Genomic DNA, 7,500 nt, shown 5'->3' with positions numbered 1-7,500 from the left:
CATTATTATGGTATACGATGACGATTCTTCCTTTTTTTAAATCTTTTTTTTTATCTATTTATTATTTTTTTTAGTTCCTCCCTCTTATTCCCGAATCGTCCCACGCCCGCCTGTTCCCTCCACCTCCCTCCCTCCCTCCCTCACTCCCTCCCTCACTCTCTGACCTCTCACTCCGCCGCTGCCTGTTCGTTCGTCTCGCGTCGTATGTGCATGTTAGCTAAACAGCATGACGGGTCCCAGGTTCAGCGCCCGTGCTTTTCTCTCTCCCTCACGCCCACGCCGCCCCAGGAAGAGGACGAGGCGGATAAAGAAATGACAAAGGAAAAACGAAAAAAAAGGAAACAAAGAAGGACAAGAAAACGAAAAATGGAAGAAGGTGGAGAAAACAATTAACAAAATTTTAGGCGTTGTAGATAAAGATGACGAAGAAATCAGCAGAAATGGAAAAAGGAAAAGAAGGACAAGAAGAAAAAATGGAAGAACAAGAAACTGGAGACAACAGAGAACAACAAGAAGACGAAGAAGAACAAGAAAACAAAGAAAAAACACAAAAAACAGGAAATAAATGTTGACTGGCGCTGGAACCACATGTGAGCCACACTGTAGTTTTTTTTATCATTTTATATTCATTGTGATTATAAATAGGATTCTTACTTTTGTTATCATTAATACCATTATCATTATTAGTATCTTTGTTATCATAATCATCATTCTAATTTTATTATTATTATTATTATTATTATTATTATTATTATTATTATTATTATTATTATTATTATTATTATTATCATTATTACCATTATTATCATTATCATTATTTACTGTCATTATTATCATTCTCATTCTCATTGTCATTATTCCTATCATTAATATTATTATTATCACCATCGTTATCATTACCATCATTATCAGCATTATCATTATCATTATCATTATTATCATCATCATCATCATCACCATCATTATTATTATTGTTATTATTATTATTATCATCATCATCATCATCATTATCATTATTATTATTATTGTTATCCTTATTCTTATTATTATTATTATTATTATCATCATCATCATTATCATTACTCTTATAATTTCTGTCATTAGTATCATCATCATCATTATTAGTATCACTAGCATCATTCATCATCATCACCACCATCATTGTTTCATTACCAATATCAGTGTGTTTCTTTTCCTCGTTTATCCACCTCTATTTCGCTTCGTAGTTCACTATCTGTCTTGCTTCACCCCCACCCCCCCCACCACCCCTACCCCCGCTTTCCTCGACGTCGACGGAGCAGTTGCCATTTGCTTATTTACGGTAGTTAAATCCCTCAATTTCCATTAGATTAATTGCGTCGTCGATCAAGACACGTTAAGCCACGCCCACCATCGAGGGATATCAGATTTCGCCGCAGTGTCTGCTTCTCTGTCTCTCTTGATTTGTGTCTTTGCTGTCTATTCGTTGGTTTGAATTATGTCTATCGAGTTAAAAGGTCGGTTCTCGATGTCGTTCTGTGGCTTCTATCCCCGTCTCCTATCCTCTTTCGGGCGCCGCTCTCTATAAACCTAGCCTAGTCTTTGACGGGCTGGTCTACTGTAGATTAGACTAGTGTAGGTTAGATTCACCCTTTACCAGACCCCTTGCAGATATATAGCCCCCCCTTTCCCTTGAAATATCCGTTCTTCTTGCAAAAAAAGTACCTCTCCTCTTCTTGCAGAAAGGGACTCCTTCTTCTTACAGGACTCCCCTTCCTCTTGCAAAAAAAAGCAACTCTCCTATTCTTGCAGAGAAGGACACCCCTTCCTCTTATAGAAAAAACACCCCGCTCCTCTTGCAGAAAACTACCCTTCCTCTTGTAGAACACCCCCTTCTTCTTGCAACCCGCCCCCTCTTCTTGCAACACCCACTCCCCTCTTCTTGCAACACCCACTCCCCTCTTCTTGCAACACCCACTCCCCTCTTCCTATAGCAACCTCCGCCTCCTTCCCCCCCCCTTCAAAAAGAAACAGAAACCACTCCCTTCCCCGCGACAGACAGTGGTTTCGAACTCTTCAGCCACAGAAGATTCGATCCCGGGAAGCCACTGGGATCTCTGGCGGCCTCTTCGCTGCGTCCTGTTGGTGGCACAAGGAACGTACGTCAGGCTGCGAACTGGTGGTCTTTCGGTCCGTGCATAGACCGGCTCCTCCGTTCAAAGGCTGGTCTCATTTGGTCCCTTCAGTCATCTATCATTATTGTTTTTTTTTATTATTATTGATGTTATTATCATCGTTCTTAGCAATACTACCAGTGTTATTATTATCATTATTATTATTATTGATATCATAATCATTATCGTCATTATTGTCATTATTATTTTTATTGCTATCGTTATTATTGTTATTACTATCATTATTATTATCATTACTATCATTATTACTATTATTATCATCGTCAATAATTATCATTGATATTACTAGTCACCGCGAACGAATACATCCATTTCCGTGCAGACAATTAGCATCGGGGGACACAACAGGAGAGGTGGGGGTGGGGGGGAGAATTCGCAGAACGTTTGCGCCCCCCCCCCTCGACACAGCCACCTCCCCCTCCCCCTGTGACTCAGAACCCCGGATCAATAACACACCTAACGCCCGGACGAATCGCAAGCTTGTCCGCCTGTGATTGGCTGTTCCCGAGGCCTTCTCCAGCCAATCAGAGACACGGAAATCAAAAGAGAGAGTGAGTGAGAGAGAGAGGAAGAGAAAAAAAATTCGGAAAATGAGAAAAAATCTACGGCTAAATATTCATTACCAGTGACTAAGGTTGATTATCCCTCACACACCGGAAGTTGACGCGGAAGAATACCAAAGAAATTTGAGATAGAATTAAGATAAAGAAAAGCTACGTGAACCAGGGGGCTTGGGCGTCGGATATGAAAGATAAGGCGCTGGACTTGTACGTCATTTTACGCATAAACGTTGTAATACTCAGGATTGTGAATATTAAATAAAACAACGATCTTTTTCATGATAAATAGTGCATGTTATATACCAAAGAAATGTAAACTCTATGAATAAAGTTATGAATGTGTAACCTGCAAGACTGTCCTTTCCTCTTGTCTCAACATCCAAGGGAAGTAATGATGATGTTTTTGAGAATATTATGGTGAGTATTTGCCTCAATTAACTTACCCTTCCCTATGACACTGTGTTTGTGTCTGGTTCTGTATGCACTTTTACCTCAAACAACCAAATCAAGGTTTACAACTAGTATTTATATGATATAACATATTAGATTAAATGCTTTTATATTGCTTAAATTGTAGTTTGTGCATAAAATGATACATAAACATATGTACATATACTGCACATGTGTATACTATGCACACACATATACATATATATACATGTAAGTATGTGTGTTTGTGTGCGTATTCGTGTGTGCATATATATATATATATATATATATATATATATATATATATATATATATATATGTATATATATATATATATATATATATATATATATATATATGTATATATATATATATACATACACACACACATATGAATATATATATATATATATATATATATATATATATATATATGAATATATATATATATATATATATACATATATATATATATATATATATATATATATATAAATATAGATAGATAGATAGATAGATAGATAGATAGATAGATACACACACACACACACACACACACACACACACACACACACACACACATATATATATATATATATATATATATATATATATATATATATATATATATATATATATATGTATATATATATATATATATATATATATATATATATATATATATATATATACATATATACATATATACATATATACATATATACATATATACATATATGCATATATATGAGTATATACATATATATACATATATATGTATATGGATTCGTCTTTCAGAGAACGAAGACTCGCATTTTCTTCAAAGAAACATACTTCAGTTATAAAATTTCCGATTCCTATTAAGAAGATCCAGTCTAGTCACACTTCTGAGGAAATCCAATGAAAATACATTGCACTTTAACCCTTATCGACAGTCCCATTATGCACATCCACAAAGCCACACGTGCTAGAGGAGGGAAATACGAGTTAATAAAGGTCATAGATAGATATTTAATTCTAGAATGTTATAGAAAAAAGTAGATAAAATAGATATTACCAAATATAGACACGCGTTAGTCAGGCGCCTCCTTCTCGCGTCCCAAGAAATCTTGAGATGTTTAAAAGGCTTTTCTTATGTTGCTTGAGAAGGCGCGTTACTTCTTGTCCTTTCTCTCTCTTCCTTCTCTTCTGTTTCTCTCTTGTTTATCTTTGTTATGTTTATGCAACTCTTCCTGTCTCTTTTGTTTGATTTTTTTCTTTGTTTTAATTATGCACTTTTTTCTCTTTTCTTTGTCTTATTTAGGCTTTCTTCTTCTCTTCTCTTTCTCTTTTCTTTCTTTGTCTTGTTTATGCTCTTCTTCTCTTCTCTTACTTTGTCTTATTTTTATTTTCTTCTCTTCTCTTTTTCTGTGTTGTTTATGTTTTCTTCTCTTCTCTTCCTTTGTCTAATTTTTATTTTCTTCTCTTCTCTTTCTTTGTCTTATTTATGCTTTTCTTCTCTTCTATTTCTCTGTTTTATTTGTGCTTTCTTCTCTTCTCTTTCTTCGTCTTATTTATGCTCTCCTTCACTTCTCTTTCTTTGTCTTATTTTTATTTTCTTCTCTTCTCTTTCTTTGTCTTATTCATGCTTTCTTCTCTCTCTTTATTTGTCTTATTTATTCTCTTCTCCTCTTCTCTTTCTTTATCTTATTTATGCACTTTTTCCTTCCTTTTTTGTTTCTCTTTATGTGTCTTATTAATCCACATCTTCCTTTGTCTTTCTTTTTCTTTGGTTTATCGATGGGCGTCTTCCTTTCTCTTTTGTTTCTCTCTCTTTTATTTACGTACTTTTTCTTTCTCTTCTCATTCTCTTTCTTTGTTTTATTCATGTACTTCCTTCTCTTTTTGTTTCTCTTTCTTTGTGTTATCTATGCACCTCCCCTTTCCTCTTTATTTTCTCTTTCTTTGTCTGACTTATGCACCTCTTCTCTTTTCTTTCGTCTTTTTTCTTTTCCTTTTCTTTCTTTTTTCTTTTCCCTTTGTCCTATTTCTGCACAGGTATTTCTCCAGCTGGTGTTTTGGATACAACTTGCTAGCAATGGCAATCTTATTCATGGTGCAATTGTACTAAGGGAATTCGGATGAGTTGTGATGGATAAAGTATATTCATATTTATCTATTTCTTTTTCTTTTATCAAATTATCTATGTTTTTTTCCTAATTCGCTTGCTTTTATTTTGTGTTTCTGTTTTATATCTTAATTTGTGGGTAAATCTTTCTATATCTGACAAAGTAGAAGGTTCTGTTGAAGTAGTAATATGTGGTTTAAGTTTCTCTCTTTCTCTCTTTATTTCTCTTTCTATTTATCTATCTCTATCTCTATCTCTTTCTCTGTCTCCATCTCTCTCTGTCTTTCTCTCTGTCTCACTCATTCTCTCTCTCTCTATTTCTCTATCTATCTATCTATCTGTATCTCTCTCTCTATGTCTCACTCATTCTCTCTCTCTCTCTCTCTCTCTCTCTCTCTCTCTCTGTCTCTCTCTCTGTCTCTCTCTCTCTCTCTCTCTCTCTCTCTCTCTCTCTCTCCCTCTCTCTCTCTCTCTCTGCTTAAGATATTCTGTTAGACATAAGCCGTCTAAAATTACTTATAATAACCATCTATGTATAACTGGATATGTCATTAGGATATATACTTTGTTCAAATATAATATACTCTTATCAGGTAAAGTAATCTGAGCGTTGTTCAGATTCTATTCATGGTATTTAAAACATGGTAATTATTATGAAAATGATATAACTATTATAAGCCTTAGGGAAGTCATACGCGTGTGTCCAGATTAAACTCTTTTTTTTTTTTTTATTCAGACTTTGATATCATATTGTACAACTCAGTGGAAAGGAAGATGAATTTAAATGTGTTACTCGTTCAGAGAAAAATAATTTTGTTATTACATGTCCCGTTCAGAGAATCGAGTCTTGTCACACTTTCAAGAAATTTTGAGGAAATACATATCATTTTAATAATGATTAACATATGTACTTGTAAGTATGTAAAAAAAGGCAGATATATTTTGAATGTGAGTTATTACATGTCAAAAACTTTTAGGTTCGACGTAAATGTTTTAAAAGCATATTTGAACGATCTAAAAGCGATTTCATCCAATTTACAAATATTTTATCCCCGGTTCATAATCATTACGGTTTTTATCAATCTCAACCGTGCTAGTTCCGATAATAGTAAAATTAATAGGAGTAATGACTAGAATACTGTTGATAATGATAAAAAAAACATTTAATAATCGTAATACCACTGATAATAAACAAAGATGACAATTAATACATCATACTGTATATACTTATTGTTGTTTAACATTGCCTCTCTAGAGCTTCACTATCCACTCAGCAAAGAAATACATAGGTAATAAAAATGAAAATATTGATACAATACAGAGAATGATAAAATGTATCATATTAAGAGCGAGAACCATGTTGATTTATGAAATCTGATAAGGACGTATTGCAAGGGATCTTTTCGTCTTGGGAAAAGTTGGCTGCAGTTGCGTGATGAGAGAAAGGGTGTTTGTTCTATGGTGACGGAAAATTGGTGATTGGGACATAGGCGTTCTTACTCGCGCGTGGCATGATGCTGAGTAGAGAATGCGCGGAAGGTTTCACACACACACATACTCACAAACACACCCATACGCACACACACACCCATACACACACACACACACACAACAACAGAAAAAAAAAGAAAAACAATAGAAAACAAAAAGAAAACAGAGGGAGAGAGGAGAGAGAAGAAGAGAGAGAGAGAGAGAGAGAGAGAGAGAGAAAAGAGGGGAGAAAAAGAGAGAGAGAAGGAAAAGAAAAAAGAGAGAGAGAGAGAGAGAAGAGGGGGGAAGAAAGAGAGAGAGAGAGAGAAGAAGAGGGGAGGAGGAAAGAGAGAGAGAGAGAGAGAGAGAGAGAGAGAGAGAGAGAGAGAGAGAGAAAAAAGAGAGAAAAAAGAGAAAAAGAGAAAAAAGAGAGAGAGAGAGAGAGAGAAAGAGAGAGAGAGAGAGAGAAGAGAGAGAGAGAGAGAGAGAGAGAGAGAGAAAAAGAGAGAAAAAAGAAAAGAAAAAGAGAGAGAGAGAGAGAGGGGAGAGAGAGAGAGAGAGAGAGAGAGAGAGAGAGAAGAAGAAGGAAGAGAAGAGAAAAGAAAAGAACAGACAGAAAAAAACAACGAGGAGAGGAGAGAGAGAGAGAGAGAGAGAGAGAGAGAGAGAGAGAGAGAGAGAGAGAGAGAGAGAGAGAGAGAGAGAGAGAGAGAAGAGAGGGAGAGAGAGGGAGAGGGAGGAAAAGAGAAAAGAGAGGAAG

The 7,500-nt window shown here is 35.1% G+C and overlaps 1 protein-coding gene across 1 annotated transcript in view; it reads left to right on the top strand.

The window, feature by feature from the left end:
- The window catches only part of LOC113823986 (protein glass-like), an 11,557-nt gene extending 10,982 nt beyond the window's left edge, over positions 1–575 (top strand). Inside the window, exon 7 of the mRNA XM_070125969.1 lies at positions 1–575. This exon is cut by the window's left edge and continues 371 nt beyond it. The gene's annotated coding sequence lies outside the window, so the exon portion shown is untranslated.
- Positions 576–7,500: the final 6,925 nt, after the last annotated feature.

The sequence above is a fragment of the Penaeus vannamei genome, chromosome 10 (assembly GCF_042767895.1).
Source record: "Penaeus vannamei isolate JL-2024 chromosome 10, ASM4276789v1, whole genome shotgun sequence".
Lineage (NCBI taxonomy): Eukaryota > Metazoa > Arthropoda > Malacostraca > Decapoda > Penaeidae > Penaeus > Penaeus vannamei.
The sequence above is the reverse complement of the archived record's forward strand: the minus strand, read 5'-3'. Positions and strand labels throughout refer to the sequence as shown.